The sequence below is a fragment of the Poecilia latipinna genome, unplaced genomic scaffold, assembly GCF_001443285.1.
Source record: "Poecilia latipinna isolate Pla-1442-1.1 unplaced genomic scaffold, P_latipinna-1.0 Scaffold1103, whole genome shotgun sequence".
NCBI lineage: Eukaryota > Metazoa > Chordata > Actinopteri > Cyprinodontiformes > Poeciliidae > Poecilia > Poecilia latipinna.
The window spans coordinates 58,036-84,035 of NW_015113719.1; the positions used below are offsets into that span (position 1 = coordinate 58,036).

The 26,000-nt window shown below is 36.1% G+C and overlaps 1 long non-coding RNA gene across 1 annotated transcript; it reads left to right on the forward strand.

The window, feature by feature from the left end:
- Nucleotides 1-5,195: 5,195 nt before the first annotated feature.
- LOC106959630 (uncharacterized) lies at nt 5,196-25,353 on the forward strand. The gene is made up of 3 exons (XR_001427399.1): nt 5,196-5,299; nt 14,111-14,116; nt 25,342-25,353. It is a non-coding gene; the product is annotated as an uncharacterized LOC106959630 (long non-coding RNA).
- The last annotated feature ends 647 nt before the right edge of the window (nt 25,354-26,000 follow it).

Consider the following 26,000-nt stretch of genomic DNA (forward strand, 5'->3'; position numbering starts at 1 on the left):
GTTCATTCTTGGGTAGTGAGGATCTGCATCTTAACCCATCTGTACTGCTAAAACTCAGCGACATAAATAATTTGGAAAAATATTTCCACCAGAGGTGAACCGATTGCAGGTTTTTGACAGATTGCCGATTACCGTTCTTTAAAAACCCTGACCAGGATTTCATCCGGCCGATAAATCGATCGTGTTAAATGGGTTTTAACAAAAACACAAAATCTTATCAAGTGTTTTTGTCTAGTTTCTTGGTTGAATGTCTAGAAATAAAACAAGATTTGGAAGCTTGTTGATTAAGTCGTCCATTTCTGATCATTTATAAAAAGTCCCAGTCACACTGGCAGATTATTCCACTTGTAACAAGACAGATTCCCATGAAAGGCTTGTTGTTCATCATAGACCTAAAATGTAAAAATTAGAAATCCCCTTTTCTTTTCTTTTTCAATACTTCAAAAAAAAAAAAATCTTACCAAGTATTTTTTTTGTCTAATTTCTAGTGCAAATATTTTATGTCTTAAATATTCTGTACTGGTGTGGCGGTAGCATAAAGGTTTGTAATCCAGTGCTTTTATGTCTGTTTAAAGAAAAAAAACATTTTAAGTGAAATGAGGATTATTTTTCTGTATTGGATCAGAATCGACCAAAACTAAACCTCAGATATTCACTGCAAAAACATAAAATATTACCAAATATTTTGGGTCTAGTTTATAAAGCAAATATCTTAGTTTACCTGAAATAAGACAAAACTAACTTAAAAGTTACTTTTTAGAGAAAAAGTAGGAGCTTGTTTTAAGTCAGTAATTTTTTATATTTATTATGGCAGATTATTTAACTCATAGTAAGACATTTTTCCCATATAAGTGAAATAAAACTAAAACAAGTTCCTATATTGTATTTCAAGTGTCTTTGAAATAAGCCAAAATATTTGATAATATTTTATGTTTTTGCAGTGGATATTTTTAGTGTTTGCTGATACCGACCCGATTCAGAAAAACAACTCAGAATTCACATTTTATTATTTTATTTTAAGCACAGATATATACTTAATTCAAAATGTATTTGCTATCCTGCACCAGTACAGCACACTTAAATACATAAATAGCTTCACAAATTTGGTCAAACATGTAAAAACAACTTTAATTTGTTCAGTGAAATTAGGAGTGTAACAACCAATGTAAAATAAATAATAAAGAAACTGAAGCAGACAAAAACAATAGATTGAAAAATGTCTTGTTATAAGTGAAATAATCTCCCAGTGGAACTAGAACTTGGTTGCTAGGTGACGGGCTGGGCTTGGCTGGCGTTGCTAGGTGACGGGCTGGGCTTGGCTGGCGTTGCTAGGTGACGGGCTGGGCTTGGCTGGTGTTGCTAGGTAACAGCGCCAGTGGAATTATAACTTTTTCATCAACATGAAGGAATTATTTACTTAAAACAAGCTATTATATCTTGCTGAAAAGTTACTTTTAAGTTAGTTTTATCTTATTTCAAGTTTCTTAAGATATTTCTCCTAGAAAATAGATAAAAATTACTTTGTAAGATTTTGTGATTTTGCAGGGGAGTTAAATGGAGGTTTTATAATTATTAAATATATAATTAATTGGTTATTTGTAAAGATTTATTTTTACTGAAATCACAATGCACAATTAGAAACTGTGCTTTTCTTGATACTGTGTGAAACTTAGGGACCGGTTGGGATAAGCTGAAAAAGAAAAGAGCAATCATTCCCCGTTACCATCCAATCAGCCAGGGTTCAGTAACTCTCTTCTGTCTCATATCACATCAGCTCTGGGTCCAATCTGCTGAGAGAGAGGGGCTCAACCTGCCGCACACACAAAACACCAATACACATTCAGAAATAAAATTAAAGATAGACATACACACCTCTATCAAAGTGGACATATGAGCTGTCTGCATGACACAGCGTCTTATTGAAGTGACGAAATACCTGGAAACTATGGATACCTGAAAGTCAGACCAACAGTGGCGTTTTAATAGGATTGTATGGAGAATGAGCAAAAGCTGGAGGTGACGGCACGCAAATGAAAAATGGCTCCAAAGAATCTAATTAAAGTCCAAAACAATAGAAAAACAGAAGATGAAGCAAAGATTGGAAGTATTCAGAGTTGGAACAATAAAATCTAAATTGGAAATGCAGGATTCTGAATAAGTTACTTTTCCATTGACTGTGTAATTGTGCAGTTTCACATTTGAAACAGAAACACTGCAATTTAAAAAAAAACCTTGTCTTCATAAAAAGTTTTGCTACTTGAATGAGGTTGACTTTTTCAGCCGTATCGACATTGGTTTATTTTAAAAAACTGCAATGAAAACACTTTAATCACATCACGAGTCACATGATTAATAACCGGATGCTGCTACTGGTGGAAATGACAAAGAAGATGACAGGACGTAGTTGGAGGATGATTGCGCTGCATCAAATCATGTAAACAAAATTTTTTCATGATTTTAATTCCGTTTCTTATTTAAAGAGACAGCACAATGTGTTTTTTTTTACACATTACGTAAAGGAAAACTGAAAATAACTAAAACAAGATAAAATCAAAAATTGAAATAAGAATCATCTTAGTGCTNCNTTTCCAGATTTATCGGTTTGTTTTATTTTAGATTAAACCTCTGTGTCTTTGGAAGTTTTCATGTCATTTCATTCAGTTGTTTTTGTCGCAGCGCCTCCACAGGCGAGGAGGGGAACAGGTTTTTTGAAGTGTTTGCAGACTATCGGTCAAATGGGTTCCAGCCGCCATGACGCTCCCCAGGCCTCAGAGTTCCCTCTGTAATATTTGTTAATTTATACTCCATTTTGACATTTATATTCCTCCTAAAATGTAGGAAAAGTCAGTGTAGACATTTTAAAAGTGAAACATTTCCACTTTTGTCTCACATTTCAGTCTTTTCTTGCCATTTTCATCGTTTCCCAGCTCCTCTTCCTCTCTCCAGGTCCGACAGCTTCTACAATTCCCATCTCTCAGTCGGATCCGTAGTGGCAGGCTGTTCTGTGTTCAACTCCTCTCTTACCAGCTCTAATTGGAGTGTGGACAGGGCTATTAGCGTGTTAGCGCTCCCATCTGATAAAGGTCAAACCCCTTTTCCTGAACAGGCAGCCGAGGAAGGTGGATAAGGTGTGTGTGGGTGTGTGTGTGTGTGTCCGTTTATTAAGCTTCACCTTTAGGCTCCAGTGAAAGGGGAGTCAGCGCCTCTCTGATGGCTGCTAAATGTCCTGCCAGCCCACTGTATTCTGGGAGTTGACCCGCTCCCCTGAGAGTCCATACAGGTCTAACACACACACAGAAACCTGCTGAAATACTCACACACACACACACACACACACACGGTGTGAGGTGTGCAGATTCCTGGCTCCTGTCAGATTACCTTAATTTGCTCTCCATTATGAGTTAAACCTCGCCGCGCTCCTCCTCATTAAGGCTACAGTCTAAAAAGAAACAGCAGAAGGTGATTTAGATGAATTTCAGAGGCGAAATTTAATTAAAATAAAATCAATTTGAGTTTTAGGAAGTTTAGTGGAAGCAAACATAGAGTAGGTTTAGTTGAGTTACAATGAGTTGCAGTTTAAATTTTTCTTTAATGATTTTAAGGTCGATTTGTCATAGAGCTGTTATATTTACTCAACCTGTAGTTTTTAACTTATTCTGTTTACTTTGTTTTTGTTTTTTCCATCCATGTTTTCTCCAAAACATTTTAATAGTTTAGGAATGTTGTTGTTTTTTGTTTAAAGTTATTTTCCCAGAACATTTTGCCACTCCTAGCCCTCTGTAGTTCCACTTTAAAATTATGCACCACTAACCTACAAAATCCCATAAAAACATATTAACATGGCGGTGTTATATAATTTAATTAGTCAGGGAAGGCTGTATGATGTTTATATGTTCACATTTAAATTAATCCTTGATACGCATTTATTATATGAACATTTTGAATATAAAACACAAAGTTTCGACAAAATTAACTGATGTGACTTCTATGTAGCATTTCATTTCAGATCTTCAGGCTTTCCTGCAGGATAAAGTTTTAAAGTTTGTCTGTATTCTTGCATCACCTGCAGCTCCTTTTTACCTCTGACTGATAATAGTCACACCTTTAATTGCGACTTATTTTCTGCACAGATTAGACGTTTCTACGTTGTTCTCTTTAACAACACGTAACCAGATGCATGTCGACACAGTCAGCGACGCTGTAGATATATTTGTGCTGACGTGAGAACATGGTTATATTTTTGACAGCAGCCTTTAGAGCTATATTTCCCACCAGACGCCGGGATGTCTCAGTAATGAGAGCGGTGAGGAACGAGAGGACTTTAACCCAGTGACGGTCGTAGCGACAGACAGGTGATGTAGTAACTGAGCGGCTTGACGCCTCAGGAGGGACGACAGAAATGCAACTGCCAAACTCTAAAGAAGCAGCCTGGAGGTTTTTATTTTAAGGCAGATAACCAACAAACTAAAAATATACCCACATGCAGCCTTTCTAAGCTCAAGAACTGGAGTGCATTTAATTGAAATAATTTATACAAACTCCTGGTAGAAAACAATTGATCAGGGCTCAAGGACCACAAAATTATACACTGTACTGTGTATGTTGTCTGCAGAAGAAAAACAAGAATTTATTATTTAACTACATATAGAATTTACATTTAAGCTGATAAAATTAGCCAGATGTCACATCTGCAGCCGATGGAAGGTTTTATTTTTGCACAGTACGCCTGGCACTGTTGCACTTTTTTGATTTCTGACGGCCGAGTTGAACATCTGTGTTTGTGACAGCAGCTACATGGTCATTTTTTATTTACATGCTTGTCACAAGGGATTGTCATGTGTGAAATTCAAACATGCCGATACTCTTGGAAAACTAGCATCGATTTTTATGTCGAGGAAAAATGTAAACGGAAAATAACACAAAAGTCTCTGCAGTCAAAATGGCTGCTAATTTCTAACAAAAACAGATAGAAATTATATATATATGGATTTAAATTATATCATATGAGACCACTTACAGTGATCAGTTTCTTTGATTTTACTTTTTATTGATAAATGTTTGAATAAAATGAACATTATTATTTTATTCTATGAACTACTGACATGTCTCTGAAATTCACGCAAAAATTTAGTATTTATTTGCAGAAAATGACAAATAGTCAAAATAACGAAAAAGATGCAGTGCTTTTGGACCTCAAATAATGCAAAGAAAACAAATTTATATTCGTTTAGAAACAACAATACTGATGTTTTAACTCAGGAAGAGTTCAGGAATCAATATCTGGTGGAAAAACCAGCAGGTTTTCACTGGGGTTCAATGAAGTGGGACCTTCATCTGTTACACAGCTGTACATGAATGATGATTTATTTTATCTTACTTTTTTTCCTAAATGGTATTGACTACTTTTTGTATTGAAAAAAAAGACTTGTGTATCTTACAAGAAAATACCTCAAAATTCCCTGCAGTGAAAATGACTGCTAATTTTTTTCATACAAACTTTCAACTGCATTTCTTATCGAATGGAAGCACCACAGTTGCAGAGTATGGAAAAAGTTTTGTGTGAAGTTGGGAAACGTCTTTGCTGTCCGATGTGCGAGAAAAGATTATCTTAGCATCATAAGAGTCTTAAAGGTTCAGAGTTGCTGCAGGAAGAAGCTCGGTAGTTAAAGCAGCAAAGGTTTCTTGAACAATTGAACCGCTGCTGAGGTTTCAGTTTTGTTCCAGCTTTTCTATCTGCAAAAATAAATAATTGGGTAAACTCTTCAGTTAAGCTTTTCTGCCATACTTCAAAGGCCGCTTGGATCAGTGAACCAGCATTGTTAAATTTCTGCTCATGTAATAGAGGTGGGGTAAGTTGAGACCTTCCCAACACTTGCACAATCAAAGTGCAAAGTCAGCACTTTTTGCATGAGGTAATGCTACTTTGCTCCTGAGAATGCCTCCACCGAGTTCAATCCCAGTTCATGTTGCAGAGAAGCAGAGTGACTGTATTGATTAAGTTTTTATGTTTTGGCTTCATTATTTAACACATTTGCCACTGTGAGCTAAATTACTAATGTAGTCACATTAATCACTACCAAAGATGTTAATTAGTGACATTAATTATGTATTTAAGAGCTGATGATGATCAAGGGGGAGGAGTTTGTGGACTATCTCTGCAGATCCAAACACATTTAGAGACGGGTTGTAAATCGTAGCATATTTTTGTTGCTGAGGAAAACAATAGTCACGTCATTAATGAATTTAATGATAATTTATAGATTTAAGGACTTGAATTTGGGAGTCCAGTCATGGTTGAGCAGATTTTACAGTAGTGGGCCGAGCACACGCCCCTGTGGCACGCCTCGGTTTATCCAACGGTGCCTGATCTTCTGCTGCACGGTGCAACTGTGGTGGTTTTATTTTAAAGTCAGTTTTAACCTGTAAATTTGTTTGCTGAAATTTTTAACAAATCCTGAAAAATTGACTCTGTTTTAATGATTTTACGTATTTCAACTTGTCCGTGTTTAACTTCTCCATTCTTCTACATGCACAAAACTTTGTTGACTTTTTTTCTCCATCAAGTTTGTTTTAAATAAACTCGGTATGGCATTGTTATCCTTTACAGTTCAGTTGCTTTCTCTTTTGAAATGGCAAAACAAAGGTTATTTTAAGGCACTACAGGAAAAACAAACAATGTCAGATTATTTTTATATTTATTTATATGTTCTGTTGGCATTTCTGCTAAAATGTGACAGTTCTGGATAGAAGTGTTTAATCTGATATAATTATTGTTTACAGATGTGGAAAATTGCCTTTAGTTTCACATAGTGGTTAAAAAAGACATAAAACAGGAAACATATTTAAAATAAAACAACAACAAAGTCATAAACAATGGGGAACACTTAAAGTCTGAATTATGGTGAAGAATCACACAAAGCAGCTCAGGACTGATGGCTGCACTGAGGTGCAACTTGCAACCAGAGTTAATTTACTGAGTTTACTATGTACTTTATACTTGAGTAATGTTATTATAAAGTATCTCTACTCATACTTGAGTAAAATATCTGAATAAAACATGTTTTAACCAGAAATTCACCAGATAGACACACACCTGTAGTTTTTGTTAAAGCTTCATAAGTTTTTATTTTTTTTATTTTTTTGTCTGAGTTCATTATCTTTTGTTAGTTATTTGAATTATTGTCATTTTAGTCCTTAAAATACCAAAAGTTCCACTTAACTTTATATTTTGGTCCACCTCATGATGCAATTTTTAAATATTAAATTATTGATAATTTGATGAGTTACTCAGTATCTGAGCAGACTTTTTAGCAAACACTTTTTTACTCTTACTTGAGTAATTTCTTGGATGCATACTTTGTACTTTAGTAAAAATACGTTGAAGTATTACTACTCTAACTTGAGTACAATTTGTGGGTTTTTCTGCCCACCTCTGATTGCAGGTAGTTTAAACATAAAATGGTTTCATCCTTTTTTACTGGGATAAAAAAAAAATGTCTCAACATCATTTATAAAAAGCACAGCTTTTAGATGTCTGTAAATGATCCATGTAAATAACCCCTGTATTTAGAATATTTATTTTTAGAGTATAAGTAATCAATTCAGAGTAACAGAAAAGTTTTTGCAGTATTTAAACGCAGTGATGGGGTGGAAAAAAGCCCTAATGAAGTCGAGCCTAAATGGTGTCCAATCCATCAATACAAAATGGCTTTTATTACAAAACCACGTCAGACTTGATCAGCAGGACAGAATCTTTTATAGATAAGTTAAAAGATCGTCTCTGAAAGGGAAATTGATATACTTTGCTGCTGTGATTTACTGACGTCTGGAGAGCAACTCCGTTATTCTGGCAGTCAGACAAAAGTTACATTTTGTACAAAGAGTCCCTAAAAATGTCTCAGCCTTTTTATAAATGACTGAAATGGGAACCATGTTCAAAAGGACACTTCAAGATCAAGGAGACATTTTTATACATCAGGATTTTTCATGTTTTTGCCCCAGAACAGAAAAAGGATCAGTTACACAGAAAAACAGAGGAGTGGACAAATCTTTCTTCCATGTTTTATTCAATCAGCTTGTGGTGGCTGGGGGCTCACAGAAACAGTGGAGTCAATAACATTTTCAGGGATCTGATTCTGTTTGGTGTTCCAATATCGTCCTTATGCTGCATGAGGGCAGGTGGCTGCACTTTGTTTTTGTCACTAAAAGGCCAGTGAGACACAAAATCCTTGTTTTTATAAACATGCAAAATAAGAAATGCAAAAAGGTAAATATGGTGAAATCTACTTGCAGCACTGCAGTTGTATTTATTTTATGATTAAAGTTCAGAAATGTGCATTAAAGAAGAAAAGCTTAAGCATTGCTGCACGAAGTAAGCTTTAAAATCTTTCTGATAAAACCCTGTGATTTCTGCTCCAGTTCTGACCCTGACGCAAACTGATTCAAACTCTCCCATTTCTTTCTACAGATTTGTCACCAGATGTATGAGGGAGTCACATAGTGTTTAAAAAAAGAATAAGTAAATACATACAACAGTGAATGGAAGCAGCTTAAAATCCCAGTTTTCTCAAAACGGTTATTATAGCGAGAGTTTTACTGCGCTGAAATGTAGCTGCCTAAACGTTACTCTGCCTTTTGTCACAGCGCTCAGATTTAAAAGGTCTTTCTACTCACCACATAAAGCTAATGATGCATTCAGTGGATAGAAAGGTAGCCAAAATAACAGTACATCACCCTTCATTTGGCTCAAACACTGAGGAACAAAAAGTATTTTCTAATTTAATAAAACAATTCAGCATTTTATGATCTCAAAATGCTAAGAGGTCGCCTATTATAGTTCTGTGTTCTATACAAAACATGTTCATTACACTTTTTGCACAAAATTATTCATAGATAATTAGATTTTAGTTCAGTCAGTTCAGCTCCTTCCAGAATGAGCTACTATTACTCCCTTTTATCACTTTAAATCCAAATAAGCTGCTGCTTGCCCCCAACTCGACGTTTACACTCTCACATCAAAATTGGCAAACTGATGCGCTACAGCCATTCATCTTTGAAAAGCAGAAATGACGCCTCCTGCTCAACCAATAAGAATGCAGCAAGTGGTTTCTAATTTGTAAGTCAACAACAAAACACTTGTCTTTTCCAGCAGCCATTGTACAGCAGTAAAACCAGCTGGTGCTCAGCTTGGGTTGCTAGGTAACCGAGCAGTGGCCTTTGAATGAATTTTTAAACGGCTAAAAACATGAACTTATTGGCAAAAAGTGCTTGGACTGCTTTTGGAAGCAGTAGAAGTACAAACTGTGAATTTTGCATTATAGATCCTCTTTAACAAGAAACACATTTTATCATCTGAGAAACTGCTGTAAACATCCCCAGTGGTTTTCCCACTGGTCTTCCTGCTTACTACAACTCGATATGTCAATAGTAATTCTGCTTTAATAAAAAATGGCTCTAAAGGCTCCAAAGTGTTTTTTAAAATAAGTACTTTAGTTAAACAGAAAAACTGATATCAGGTTTCTTTTTTTTCATCCACAATTTCCTCTAATTCCTTTTAAAAAATGTATCTCATGCTGTGATCTATTGGGAAGTACCTTCGGCATTTAAAAGTATGAAAAGTCCAATTGATCATCTGAGCTCAGAGCCGTCCCCGATAGTCACTGTTCAGTGCTTCGGTTCCCAGTATCTCTCTCTGCCAGCAGGCCCAGGCCGGAGTCATTAAAGGCAGACAGAGCAGCTCTGAAATGACTGGTGTAAATCACCGGCTCACCTGGAGCATTTAATGATAAGCTGCAGAAGGGATGGAGCTGTCTGTGTGTGTGGGAGAGTCCGACCAAGACAGGAACAGAGCAATGCTACGTTTATAGAAATTACTTCACTTTTTCTTACTTTTTTAAGTTTTTATATATTTTTCCTGCCTTAAAAAAACCCCAATACAACCCAAACTCTACAAATGAGTCATAAAATTTGAAAACTTGTATGGTTTACATACATTTATTTACTTATTACTATCATCGCCAGTAACTTGAGTAAAACGGCCTAAAATGCTTCCATGTTTTAATTATTGAACTCTGTTTGATTTTGCTTTAAGCCAGCAAATATTTCAGAATTTCATTTGCAGTTACTGTTGTAAGTAGAAGGAATGTGGATTTAAAGATAAATACTAGGAATGCATAATATTGGCCTGATATGTTTTTAACATATTGGAATCGGTCTGATAATTAAAACTGGGTTGATATTGCCGTGTTCTTAGCGTGTTTTCCTAAAGCAGAAAAGCAGTTTCAAAACTGTGGTTGATTTTACAAGGTGCCAATAGGGTAAAAAATATAAATATCATATCAGTAAGTATCAGTTATTAGCAATTAAGAGCAATATTAGTACCAGTTATTTTATACTTTACAAGAACAAATTTCTCCACCACATTGTTTAAAAAAATAATATTGTGCACACAGAATTGGTTTAGAAAAGTTTTCATCAACATGAACCTGCACAAATACAAATGGTGTTTTAATTATGCCCAACCCATAGGGGGCAGCGTGGAGTAAAGCTAAATCCTGTCAGCCAATCAGATTGCTTCAAAACAACCAAAACATCCTGTTAGGAATTAAACTTGGCACATGCACATTAATTTGTCTGGATTTAAAAGTTAAGCAACTTTTGAATAAAGTTTTAGAATATAAACTTATAAAAAATCTGGAAAACTGTCAAAGCATGTAGGTGGAGATATTGGTGCATTATTTGTCGCAGACAAAATCTTACCAAAAACTCACTTTGCATTTGGGTAAGTAGGGAAAATGTTGTAGAAAATGTCAGTGAATAGTGGCTTGGTGTTACTCCTAGAGTTTTATATTATTGTTTTAAGGATCAAAAATACTGATAACTTGGTCAAAGTAGGCCTGGCTGGACTATAAGAAGTTATTGCAATAAATGATATCGTTGTTTTGAAACTATTTCAATTAATATAATGGCATAATAATGCAAGAACACGTTCTCAAAAATCAATAAACTTTAAATTTTATTGAACATTTAACACTGGGACTATTTGAATATCCACCATAAATAAAAACAACAAATAAAATGAGGTATAAAATATCTGTAAACCAAGTTGTTCTTCAAAAAAGAGGGTAGTTTAGACCAAAGCACCAGACTGAAGACTTTTATTATCCATTTNTTGGTATAAATAGAAAAATGATAAATCATGCAAAAGGAAATTATTGATCTCGTTTCAATTTTTCATGCAATTAACTGATTAAATCATTAGGTTAAAACAAAACAACTCGGCTAAAATCTGCTGCAGGCTGATGAGTCAGATGAACAGCGAAGGAGAGATGTAGACATGTTTTCTGGTAGAGTTGCTGCAACCTTTTGGTGCATCATGTCAGACGGTGATGGAGCTAAATAACATGTTAGCAGAATTAGCTGTCAGTAAGACGTCAGCCCCGTTCCCTGGATTTAGCAGTCTTTGCAAGTCGTGACCTTCTGTATTTGGCTGTTCGACTCTCACTGGCGACTGAGCAACACAAACACACTATAAAGGTCAGGCATAGGTCATCTGAAGAGGTCAAACTTCCTTCTTTACCTTCCACATGAGCCACAGCAGTGGAATATCAATGCCTGGATGTTTGTACATCCCTGTTTTATTTAATCTACCGCAGGTTGTTTTTGTCTTGACGGGTTGTCAGCTTTCAGGTTGGGAAGACGTGTGGAGCCGTTTGTGGGTGTCATTTTTCGGCTGTTGCAGTTCTGAGGTTCTTTCAAGGAACAGAGCTTGCTTCTTGTGCGGTTAGCTGAAAATGTTGGAGCAGCTTTAGAGCATTTTCAGTCTCCATTTCCATCTGAAGGAGGGAAAAAGTCCAGTCTGTTTCCGTCAGATGTTGACGAGAGTGACGCTTTAAAGCAAACGGTGAAAATCCATCTGTGCTGCATGAAACTGATTCATAAATCCTATAGTTTTAGTTTTTATTAAACATAGCCGGTTGATGCAGCTGGACTCTTCATTCTTTACAGATAATCAAGTTTATTGTGTAGCATATGTCATCAGCAAGGTTCAAAATGTCAAAATTCAAAGTTATAAAAGACAGTCAACCATTAAACATTACATTTTGTCACGTTTGATAAATAACACCGTAAAATGTATTAGTTGCATAAAATATTCATGTTATTAGCAATATCTTTGAAAACCTCAATTTTCAAGTAACTGAAACCAAAATAATTCATCATTTTTCACTCAAACAAATCCTGCAAAGAAACAAATCAACTGAAAAACTGCAGAAGTTGTGGGCTTGTCTTATACCAGACTGTCTCGCATCTACAATGATTTACTGATGTGTTTCCTAAATGCAATTGTAATTGAGCATATAAAATGAAAAATTTATACAAAAAATGTGTTTTAAAAATGATTTGTGTGACTCTACGTGATTTTGACTTAATGATTTTGGCCAAAAGTTTAGACGATAATCAGTCCTTTTTTTCAATTCCTGGACAATAAATCGTTCCAGAAGTTATAAACAATAATATTGTTTATCAAGTAATATCATGTTAATGGCATAATAAAGCAAGAACACATTCTGAAAGATTAATAAACTTTCAATTCTAATAAACTGGAAGACATTTTAAATGGCTGAAATGAATAAACAACAGAAACAACAAATAAAACGAATTATAAAGTCTCTGTAAACAAAATTGTTCTTCAGAAAAATGGCTGGTTGAGACCAAAACACCAAACTAAAACTTTTATCTTCCAGTTTTTGGTAGAAAATATTATTGAGCTCGTTTTAAATGATCAGTTGATTTATTGCTTATGGCGACAGGCCTAAGCACAAGTTAAGTTATATTTTGTATTAAAGTGCTTTATAAAGGACAGCAATAAATCCTAAATGAAGCCAAAATACGACGATGTGCCAGAATTTAAGGCAGGTTCAAACAAAAAGGAGGATGTAGGAGTTCGTGTGAATGAGAAGTGAATCCTAATTCACTCAGGCGGCTTCAATGATTCACAGGAAATTAAAAGTGGCTGTGACATAAATTGGCACAGGATGACGAGGTTAAAAGAGGTAAAAGATGAGGTTAACTGGAATAAAGAGGAAGTGGACGAAGGATCCAGATCTGAAGACAAAGTTCTGCCAGCAACACTATTAATAACGGCAAGTTGTGAAACATTCATGGTGTCGACTGCTGGAGTGTTTGAGGTGTAAATGGAGAGACGCCGTTGGGTTTCCTTATGATACCGAAGGTGTTTTATTACTCCAAAGTGTGTTTTAACAAATCAATGATTCCTTTGGTGTGTGTTTGTAACGCAAACAGAGAAGAGATGATCACTTTAGGTTTTAACCGTGGAGAATAATTGAATGAGTACAAATTAATCTCTATTTGCAATGTAACTCTCAGAAGTTTAGATGATTAACTAATTGCAGAAATGTATTCATCAAATCATGTAATCACTGACGCAAAGGTTGGGATTCTACAAACCAATTAACCGCATATTTCAAAACACTTAAAGCATGTTGGGTTCACAAACACAGCAGTCAAATGCAACACACTCCGCTTTTTTTGTGAACTATATCTGACTTTTTCCTGGTAGTCTGAACGGTTCAGTCCCAAAAATGAAATTCCTAAAATAATGGATTAAGATGTTCACCTAGAAGGTTTGGTTCAATTCGAGGTTTGGTTCATTAGGTGCGAACGCACAATTGAACTATTCAGATCAAAATCCGAACTGATCCAGTTCCTGAGTCTCAGTTCGGTTGAAGTGAACTCTGGTTCAGTTTAAATGCAGATGTGAACGCCAAGCAGACCAGAGACCGCTCTAAAAGCTCTAAAAAAGAAAGCAGACTACAGCGCAGGGCATTCTGGGTAAATACAGCCAAAACAGAGTCTAGTGTTAGCAAGATAAATGTTTTTTTGTTTTTTTTACCAAAGATAGAAAAGAAATCCTGAAACTGCTCAAATCTGATGCCACTCCATTTTTGTTTAGATTTTATGAAGAAGGAAGTTGGACTCAGTGTCTTCTTCAGAGGTTTTTGTGTTGTTTCCTTCAGTTGTTCTTGATGCAGCGCCTCCACAGGCCAGGAAGGAAACTGGTTTATTAAAGGGTTTGGATCGTTTCACGCAGTGCAGTGTGAAAGAGAACTGCAGCAGCTGAAAGTGAAACAAATGTTGCAATTTTGGTTCCAACTCTAACCCAGTCAAGTGTGATGAACAAAGAAAGGGTAAAAATGGGCTTTAATAGCCCAGATACTGACTACATTTGCAAATTGTCTAAACTTCTGTCAGCACAGATCACTTGATTACAGCCTTGCCTCTTTAAGCCCAATTTCGCCTTTTTGACTTCACTTCTGAGCATAAAGTAATTTATCCATCAGCTTCTGCATCGTCTTAGCCGATCGGATCATCTGGCAGGGGAAGCTACTTGAAAGAGCCAATAAACCCTGAAAGTGTCCCTGTGGAAATATTCCTGGCACGTCCAGACGGCGCTGAACCTCAGCACAGCGAATCCCATCTGCCCTGCGATGGCCCAGACAAGCTGTGGCCGGCCGCTGGGGACCAGCAGGGCCGCGCTGCAAAGCTTCGCCTGCTGGTACCTGCTGTTAAAACTGGAGCTGTTTGATCTTAACGCGCCGGCTTTGGGCTGAGGATGAACTTTTTTAAAGGTTTCAGCCAGAGTAAAATCTGGTAAGGCTGACAATTTTACATCCTGTTCTTTGTCTTGGAGGATTATTGGACGGGTTTTCAAACCGGATCACTGAGAGTTGAAGCCCTTGAACATGAACGGCAAGAAACACAAGATCTAAAGTATTTCTAGTGCAAATATCTTAGTTTGCATGAAACAAAAGAAAACTGACTTACAAGTATGTTTTCAGATTTAGTTTTAAGTCAATAATTATTAGAAGTACTTGTTCCACTGGCAGATTTTTCACTTATGGGAAAAATCTCTTGTTATAAGTGAAATAATTTACCAGCGGAGTTTGTACTTTTTTCTTTTTAAGCATTCTGGGTAAAAAAGGGTAAAAAAAGGGTAAAAAAACCCCTTTACTTTAGCGTTACCTGTAGTCTCTTACCAAAACACTACTTAATTTTTGTTTACATTTAATGAAGAAAGAAGAAGGAAGAAGCTCTCAGTGTCTTCAGATGTTTTTATTTTGTTCCATTTATTGCAGGGGTGTCAAAACTTTTTGTCACATGGACCAAAAAAAGCCCCAACCTGAAATCAAGCAAATTAAGTAGCTACATTTAACACAAAAAAGTTATACATTTCTGCCTAAGAACTCATAAATTAAGATTAATCTCAGAAATTTTCTATTAAAAATGTTGAAAATCTTCAACTTTTGGAATTTTATGGCATTCTAAAGTCCAAAATTGTCAACATTTGATACTCAAGTGGTAGAAATTTACCACTTTTTTATTATTTTCACATATTATTTTATTTGTTTTGTACTTTATATTTTCCATTGTAAGAAAATTACAAATTAAAAATATTGATTCTGCAACAACGGCCAATTTGTGAATTGCAGTTGGGGGCCGCACAGAATCAGTTTGAGGGCCACAAATGGCCCCTGGGCCACACATAGGACACCCCTGATTCAGTGGTTCTTGGTGCAGCGCCCCCACAGGCGAGGAGGGGAACAGTTTTGTTTGACACAGTGTGAAAGTCAACCGCAGCATCTGAAAATGTAACATAAAGGAGTTTTAAATCAGCAATTCATCAATATTAATGAGATATTAATGAATTGTTAAAACTTTTATATGTTTCTGAAAAGTTACTTGCAAGTTAGTTTTGTCTTATTTCAAGATATTTGCATTAGAAGCTACCAAAAATACTTGGTTAGATTTAGTGTTTCTGCAGTGCAGATAAATCAAACGTACATTTGGTTGTGTAATTCTGTGACACCCTAACATTAAGTAAGTAAAAAGTAAGTTTTTCCTGTAAATAAGTTGTTATGTTTGGATCCAGTCGACCATCTACGACTGATTAATCCGTCCGAACTGAAAAGCCGCTTCGCCTCATTTTCTGAAACACTCAATACCTTTTAATTACATAGAGAGATGGAGTCCAGCTTTACAAGCCACATATGTATTTGTTTGAAGTTCACTCTATTAGTTTGGAACCTAAAAAGCCTCTCTGATCATGTCACGGTTAGGTTTTACTCTGTCTCTTGGAGCTTTTTGGGCCTTTGTTAAATCCTGACCCATGTCAGTATTTGGCTTTTTAACAGTGGAAACCCCGATAGTTTACCTTTCTATATATTTATTCATATATCTGAGCTGTCAGTTTCTTATTTTAACATTTTTTTAACCTTTTTTCCTTTTAAAGCCAAGAACTTTAAATTCATTCCGACAGTTATTTCTAAACATTGCAGAAAGGAAATGCAATTAATCAATTAATCGCATGATAAATTAAAATGAGCTCAATAATTTTCATTCTGATTAATATTTTTTCAACAGCCATTTTGTTTATAGAGACTTTATAATCCATTATTTCTTGATTTTGATTGTACATTGAGTTTTTTCCATTTAACTATTTTTGTTTTGGATTTTTTAAATATCTTCCATCTGTTCTTTGCTAAATTAAAGTTTATTGGTTTTAAGACTAGCATTATCATGCCATTATCAATGTATTACTTGAAAATGGTTGCAAACGGCAACATTAATTTGTTGTTGTGACATCTAGTTGTTTCATATTCTCATTATGTGAAGCATTTTGAATTGCCTTGCATAGTGGCTGAATCCATAAAACAAGCCAAATTCTGGAAAAATTTCCAAGTTTACTAAATATAAAGTAACCTACGTTAGATTATTTTTGTAACCTAAAGTTCTTCCCTTGCTAAAGCCAAGCGATGTAAAGACATAAATGGCAATGTGTGTCTCAGATGAGTCCAGTTTGGTACTTTAATCAGTTATGTAAATACAGAGACGTTCAGCCAAGCATCTAAAATTTGTTTTTGCCTTCTTGAAAACAAATCTTTCCAGTGATGCTCCTGAAACCAGCAAAGGAAAAGACTGGCCTCTTAAAAGTTTTTATTTCAAATGAGTCTGAGAGCCCCCAGTCAAATAAACAGCATCCTAGTGCAATCATTAAATGACTAATAAATAAAATCCCAGATCTAACAATCAAGATGAGTTACAAGCCATCTGAAAAACATTCAACTCTTTTAATGCTCGTAATTGCATTACATTCTAACAGTGCAGGGCATTCGGGCTGTTTTATGAGGAAGCAGAGGATTGGTTGTAATTAATACAAACCCCTATTGCTCTTACAGCCTGCGATGGCGCCTCTGGTACAGCAGCCCTGCTTCTCTCAGATGAACAGAGAAGCTGCTGTCCATCGCTGCTGAATTTTAATCGTAACAAAGTTAAAGTGTTTTCACTTATGAAAGATTAATGCAGAATTCCCCCATTGAACTGAAATAATTAAACCAAGCACAACAACTTTAACTTTGCTCAGAACGTCACTCTGGTGCCTTCAGACTCTTCATAGTTAAAGTGAGAATGTTAAAAGCTGCCATTAGGGTCTAAAATCTCAATTATTATTTGGTTTTTATGATGAACCATTCATTTTACAGGCAGAGTTGATTAAAGGGGGAGTATTTTGTAATATTCCAGGAACATGGTGCCATTTTGTAACACAATCAAGTAACTATCTTAACTTGTTATGATATATTTATCAGAAGTAACTTAAAATAAATTTGTCTTTGCATGCACAAAAGAATCAAAGCAACATTCCAGGTACTTTAAATAACATCATAAAATTATTTAAAGCTCAAAAAAGTTGATTTTGCTGACACCCTCACTTTAAACTATGAGATTTTACTTCAAAAACTAATTTTACAGATTTGAATTTACTGTGGAGTTTTTTGATCTACCCATGGTCAAAATTAAACGTACCGGCTCAAATACATACAAACAACTCCATAAACTACAATTTACGATTTCCAACTTGCAAGCTTCTGGTTTTAGATTAAGTTGAGAATCAAACGGAAGCAAAAAAATACTTGAAAAAATTAATTTTGCAATCCAGCAGCTTAGCACTTCTTTCTTCACTGTGTAGGTTGTTTACAGCCACACAGACTTTGGTAAACTTCATAGCGAAACATTACGTACGTCACGGCCACATAGTTAAAATTAGATTCAACTGTTGCAGTTCACGCCTCAACGAATCAACAACTCAAGGTTGAAAGTTATCAAACAGCTATAAAATTTATAAAACTGGCTAATATTTGACCTTTAAACTTGTGCATGTGTGCAGTGGCTCCACCTTGCATTCAAGGATTTTTTACCATAACCTTACTTGGTTATGGTATGAAATTCGGACTCAGGTCCCTGGTTAAGAAACTTTATTACACAAAGAATAAACAAATAAAGTAATTTAAGTGAGATATAAATGGGTTATAGATAAAATTCACGTTTGCATCCGTTATTTAAAAAATAATCATTGCAGTTATGTTTTGAATTATTATTCCATCTGTAAAATTAATGATCGGATCTCAAAATAGATATGCAACTTCTAACTGGAACTATGATGCATTTTCAACTAATAACACTTCAGTTCTGGCTCTCTGAATTTAAAACACAACTGTAAGTAGAGAAAAAACATTTACAGAATGAATCACTTGCAGATGCACCTGGTCATCCTGCTGCTGAGCCACCTGTCGGCAACATTTGCTGTGAAAAGGAGAAAATTATCTAAAAACACGAACATACAGCACATTAAAGGTAGAATAAATTTAAGAAATTAAAAACCAACTAAAACCTCCGTAGTTCATCTGATCATCTAATCCTGCCATGAAAACAAAATGTTTTAGTAAAATGTCCTGCTGAATGTTTAATATTTTAAGATTGTATGAAGAATAAGAAGTGGTGGATGTTATGTGGCTGTTTTGCCTAAAGGAGAGTCTTTGGTTTCATCTGTCTGGTTTGGCGGTAATGGATTCAGTTTGTGTGAGTACAGTAAAACAGGATGTGAGCAGCATCTTGAGCTGACTGACAAGAAGCAGGAGAAGCGCTGTAGCTGTGAATGAGAATGAGACGGCAGCCGAATGATCAGCAGATCCGCACCACGCACTCCACTGATCTCAAAGCTGTTATTTTCATTCCTGTGATCGTTGCAAGTCCACTCTGTTCTCCGGAGCGCTCGCATTACGCAGACGTGACAAATTTCCACGTCTTCAGCCTGGCATAATGAGCCATATCTGAGTGGATTGCAGCTGAAACTGGTTTGTGAAAACTACTGTGACTTGAGGACGGTTTTCATTTTTTATGCAACGTATTTAGCTTTGAGTGGAATAATCAGCAGCTTTGTTCGTGATCTACTTTGCAAAATAAGAGCTGAAGCTCTCGTATTTATCAAGATGCAGTTACCCAACCAATATCTGAATCGTTCTGTTTGTAACAAATTTTTCTCTGCCCAGACACATAAAGAAAGCTTTCTTATTATAGATGCGTTTCCATTAAAAATGTGCTCAAAGCCTTGTAAATATTCTGGAATTCTGCAATTGCTGTGTTTCCATTAAACAAGAAACCCAATTAAAATCAAGCAAATACGTTTGTAAGTCATTAAAATGCATGCAGCACCATCATCCTCCAGCTTCTTCCTGTGGTCGTCTTCTTTGTTGTTTCCAACAGTAGTAACATCCGGTTGTTAAACATGTGACTCATCTGACGTGAAAAAAGTGTTTAATTGCAGTTTTACCAAATAAATTAATTTTTATAACCACCTGACTTAAACTTTTGATCGACAAATTAATTTTTTTGAATTAAGCAAATGTATTTTCTAAATGGAAATGCAGCCAGTGGTTTTTGTAATGATCTGAATACTTTGTTGGTTTAGTTAAAGTAAGGATTTCCAAAGTGAATTTACAGACCAGACCGTATATCAGGGTAGTAACTACTTACATTTACTTGAGTAACATTTTTTAAAAATTTCCTTTAGCTACATTATGCTTTTTACTTTTACTGGAGTAATTTTATTATGAAGTATTTCTACTCTTGAGTAAAATTTCTGGATTTTCTACCCCGAGAATGAAAAACAAACTTGTTTTAACCAAACATTCACCACACAGACACACACCTGCAGTTTTTGTTAAAGTTTTATAAACATTTTCACTGAAAGAAACTCATTTGGAAACATTTTATTTTCCTGGATTTGTTATTTTTTGTTACTTATATGAATTATTGTAATTTTTGTGCTTAAAATACCAAAGAGATTTAATATTGTTAATATTGCCATAGTTATGTTCATATTGTATATATTTTATGCACCGTTAATAAGCAGACAATTAATTCAATCCCAACAAAAGTTTCCAAAACCATTTATTGGAGTTTATTTTGACAAGGATGAATCAAAATCCTTGTCAAGAACAAATAATCACCATGATTCAGAATCATGTTGATTATTTGTAAAAGATAGTAGCTTAAGTAAAGTAATGGTATCCAGATTTCATTTACATTGGGTTTCTAATACATATATTGTTAAAATCCTGAAGTTTTAGTTGCTTTGTATAATATCATAAGTTATCACATTACAGGAAAATAATATCCAGCTGTAAAATCTTGACATGTCGTAAAACAGAACAAGTACAGCAGGAGATTGGACTCTCTGCTGCTGCTGCTAACAAATGGAAACATGGAGTTGGAAGCAGTTCTGGGTAGAACCGACCCGACTGAACCATCTGTTGAGCCGCAGTTCTGTGTGGGAATGTAATTTCAGCAGTGAATTATGACTGACAGGCTCTGAGGGATGATAGGCATGTCTTATCTTTATTTTTACACTGCGTAGAGAAGAGGAGGAGGAAGAGGAGAAGCAGAAAAAATAGCAGGAACTTGGTGAGTCATTAAACACAGCAAATGAGGCGCTGATACATTGAGAACCGTTTTAACTTGGTGGAATAGAAAGCCAAGCATGGCATCAGAGATAATGCTAAACTGCATACATTTTAATGGCTTGACAGGAAGGGATCAGAGAGTATTAATCCATAGCTTTTGTCGCGCCCCGTCCTGCTAATGTGGCTTTTTTTACGAAGCCATTATAACCTCACTAAGACGCAGACAAATGGAAAATAAATGGGATGGAGATAGCTTCCATATTAACTCTGTGTCAGAGGCAGCCATTTGTTTCTGCTTAGTTTAAGTGGTTACTTTATGTGACAGAAGTTCTCCCTAATTTGTAATAATTTTTGATATTTCATCTTAATTCTTGTCATCTGAGTCAGCATATTTACTGTAACCAACTTGTACTTGAGCTTAATAACAACTTTTAACTGTCAACCCATCAACCATGTTCTCCTTCTGGGTGAAACTGTAGCAGTAAGTCTGAAATTATTTCAAAAGTTGTCTGAAAATTGCATCTCTATGAGATGTAATTATGGAGAAAAGTTTTAATTTACTGTCCTGAGAAACACAGTGAGCCAAATGAGCCACAGTCTTAGTGCTGCAAATCACACTCATCTATGTGCTACTAAATGGCAATAACCAGTAAATCCGTTAATTGCGTGATTATCTCTAAGAATCTGTAAAGGGGAAATACTCTCTTATTTAACTGCTGTGGTCGATTGTATCAGAACCATTTTTTAAACGGCAAACCTTCAGTTAGCGCCGTAATTCATATTTCTGCTAATTAGCTCATGAGCTAATCAACCAACCGTCGTGTCCAGGCGATCGATTATTAATGATCACAAAATAAACATTAAACTGTAACGAACTGAATATTTTTTTGGTGTTGATGTTCCTCAGAAACACTTGAACGTAATCTCTGCTCTGCTGGCTAGCGGAGCTGTTGTTAGCCAGTTTCCATGGCAACGGTTGGGCCTGTAGCGTCAAGCCGACGGAGATTAAGGGAACAAATTTGAGTGGCTTTGAGTTGTTCTTCATCTGCTTTTCTGATTTTTTTCCCCCTTGTTATAAAGTGTTTAACGAACTGTCTTCTACAGCAGCAATTATGTAAAATTAAATTGTCTAATGAAAAAAATTAATTTTAGTCCTGATCTGAAGGGAGAGTACATAGTTTATGTACCAGTGTCTTCTTTGTAATTTCCTAAATTTAATCACAAGTTCTTACTTCTGGAACAAACCAAATGGTGTCACTGTCGAACCTGCTTCACTTCGCCAGCAGCTGAATTTGTTTCTCTTTGATTTCTGATCATTCGGTGGCATCCTTCATGTCTGCTTGCATGGCTTCATTAGGAGTTCATGTGACTAATTACCACAGAAAGAGCTGAAGGTTAACGAGGCGCTGAAGTTCTTCTGCAGTCGTCTCCCAGCACGCCGATGGAAACAACAAGGGAAACGCTTCTTAGCTGATGTCTGTATTGTTTTTCCCAAAAGGAGGAGCCAATGGGAGAGCGAGGCAGAGAGGGAAACACTCCCATAAACACATGAAAGGAATCCTCAGCTCCCAGTGCCGCGGCGCAGAGGTAATCATGGATTATTAACGTTTATATTGAAAGATGCAGCCCCATTAGGAAGCAGCTGGCAAATTACATTTAGTTTTGTCCCGGTTCTGTGTGCTTGATGCGGGATCGTTTATTATGTGAGGGAGAAAAGAAGAAACAGCAGAGTTATTGCAACATGGCTCATTTTAGAGGATCAATATCGACACCCAGGGGCAGTTTACATGCAAAGCTTTTATGAGAGAGTAGTTTTACTTGCTCCCTGCAGTTGTTGCTGAAATGAGCCTGAAGACTGTTTCAAAGCAAACCGAATAGATGGTTTTATTTTCTGCTGAAGCATCAAGAAGACATTTTTTAATGTTTTTAAATGTTTGGTAAAAGTAATCTTGTCTTTCTGAGGTTAGTTGTCCATTCCAAACTTTGGTTTATGCTCTATTGTATCAGTGGAAGTAAGTATTTGTTGGTACAACCGCTGACATATTTATTAAATCTGTTACAAACATAGTTCCCAAAGCTTGGAAATTGGTCACTTTAACTCCAGTCTTTAAGGGCGTGTTCTCACCAGGTGTGTTTAGTCCACTTTAGTTTGTTTCTCAGTTTGTTTGTGGAGGTGTGAATGCTAATCAAACTCTGACATGAACCAGAAAAGTGAATTCTGGTCCGCCTACAAACCTTGGTGTCGGTTCGGTTGAAGTCAACTGTGGCGCAATTTGAATGCATATTTGAACGCCAAGCAGACTGGAGACCGCTCCAAAAGCAGGAAGTGGACTAAAGTGCAGGGCATACTGGGTAAATACAATTACAATTAGCATTAGTGTTACTGGGAGAAATGGATTGTGGTTTTTTACCAGAGACAAGAGGGAAATCCTCCAACTGCTAAAATCTGACATTTTTGTTTACATTTTGTGAAGAAGGACGTAGCGCTCAGTCTCTTCTTCAGAGGTTTTTTGTTGTTTCCTTTTGTTTTTGTTTCTGTTGCAGCGCCACTCCAGGCGAGGAGGGAAACAGGTTTTTCAATTAATTTGGTTTATTTATTACAGTGCAGCGTAAAAGTAACAAATGTTGCAATTTGTGTCCCCAACCAAAGTGTCAGGTGGGAAAACAGCCTAACATCCAACTGCAGACCAGTTTGTTAATACTTATTCAAAAACAAAATTTCCCTTTTGGTTTTTACCTTGATCGTTCTACACAGTGTATTATTGTGTATCAGTGGTTTCTGTAAGTTTGTTTAAACCTGAAGATATTCCTGTTTCAGAAAAGCTAAAGGACTTTTCTGAACTAAACTCTAACAACTGAAAGTTTTCCACTGAGGAAAGAGAATTTTCTTTCTTTCTTTAAAGTTTTCTTTAGAAGGTTTACGAATGTTTGTTTAGAGAACTTGGACTCATTTTCAGCCCATTTCCTAGAGCTACTTTCAGAAAAAAGGGTGTTAGTATGTTAAACCACACAACCCATGAATAATTTAGGGGTAAAACGGGACGTCGTTGCATAAATAATGTGTTTACTCAAAAACAACTTGAGCAAAAACACATTTTCTAGGAAGTCTTCATTTGATTTTGACTAGTTTAAGTAAACACTGAAACATAAAAATGAAAATTGTGGTTTTATCACAAGTTATGAGCCAAAAACACCCCAAACAAAATATTTAACTTCAATTATACGATACAAAATAACTTCCCTGAATGTTCATTTGAGTTTTAACACTTTAATATTCATAATTTGACCAGAAAATCCAGTTAAAAATCTCCACATGCATGTACGCATGTGATGTGCATGACTTAGTGATGGCATTAATCTGACAGGACAACATGAAATTATATTCGCATGGATGGTCGGGTTTTTGAGTTAAAAGATGTTTAAAAGGTAATTGTGGGAAGACATTATACTGTAATCTATACACCAACTATAAAAGCTAAAATATATAAGCAAACACCAGTTAGCCTGGTGGCCCTCCAGGCTTATAATGCCCATACTAACCATCATCTCATTCTGGAGGAAGAATGACTCTTAACTTCCTGGTTAGCATAAACGTGGTGCTGTTTGCCCCTCCACCCGGGCGGTTAAAGCTTCATCCATTAATTGTCCAGGTTGGCTCTGTGTGTCCTTTACTCCTTTCTGTTTGCCTCCATCTTTAATTACTTTTGTTGTAAAGCCCATCAACCTCCAGCTGAGTTTGCACCACAGGCCTGAGCTGCATTCGATCGCAGTCTGTTAGCCGCAGAGCGCTGAGAAGGTTCAGCTGGTGGGCAGATGGCTGCACATCACTACTGGGAGTAGATATTTGCACATGTTGGTGGTGTTTTGGTTCAGGTTGCATCTTCAGCTGCAGATGCAAAAGTGTTCATGATACTTTGGTTTTCTCTGACATCACTCTGGAACGTGCAGAGCCCCCTAGGGGACACGGGGAAGGTTTTCATTACCTTGCATTGAATCTGCAGCTACACCCTGGTCTATTTTGTCACAAATGTCAAATTGCACACGTTTAAAGAGCCTCAGTGAAAACGTATTTAGACATTTTTAACTCTTTGGTAAAAAAAACTAATCGATTTATTCACGGCCTGTTTATCTGAGTTTTTGTGAGGTTGAGATGAAAACGGCCCTTTATTAGCTATTCAACAGAAAAAAGACACAATCAGAAGAGTTTGATGACTTTATTACCCGTGAAAATAACTCTGGAAAAGTCCAAATAGTTTGAATGTATCTTTTCTTTCTTTGCTTCTTACGGAAAGTTTCTGTTTATATCTGAGAGAAGATGGAAAGAGATGGAAAGCTGTTTCAGATATCTGATAAACGAGACGTTAACCTTACGAAAACCTCAGATTATAGCAAAAGGATTTTCAGTCTTCAGTTCTGCTGCATGAACTGGTCAGTACGTTACTGTGAGAGAAAGAAAAAAATGTCCTCCATGTCCCTTAGAGGACGCCGTAGAAACCCGAGGAGTACGTTGGTGAAAAAAATCTAGATTTTCCAAAGATTAAATCCTCAAAAACCAAAATTAACGGATCAAATCCATTTATCACCCAGTCCTACCAGTAGTAGAATAAACATGCATGTAAATATGAAATGCATTGTGATCAAGTTATAGTTATAACTTAGCTTTGCAGACTCAAATCTCTCTTTCTGGATCCTCAGCATGCAGCACTAGTTTCATCTTTGCATGCATGTGTTGTCTCCAAGTAAAGCAGCTCAAAGGAAAGCGTCTTTAAAGCACACGAGTGCGGCTTCAGGTTTTTCATGAACACTCTCCTCAGCTTTAAGGATGGCTTCAGCTGATTTTTGTGCCACCAAAACGGCGATAAAGTCAAGCACCAATCTGCATTCATGAATGTTAACGGCTGCATTTTGCCGTTGAATTCTCAGGAGGACGGATCGGTGTGTGGGATGTGGAAAGTAAAAGCCGTGCCTTCATCTGAAGGAATATTCAGATGGAAGAACTGGATGAAAACAGAAGAGTCGGCAGCGTAGAAGCCAAAGTCGAGTTCATCTCCCTCCGAAAAATCCCCTCCTGTTTTTTCTGGATCATGTCGGTCCAGTTTGAAAACCGACGGGTTTCAAACGTTGAATCGGTTAGGCTTGAATAAATAACAGAAAATTAAAGGTGTGGCACAACTGGAAATGAGA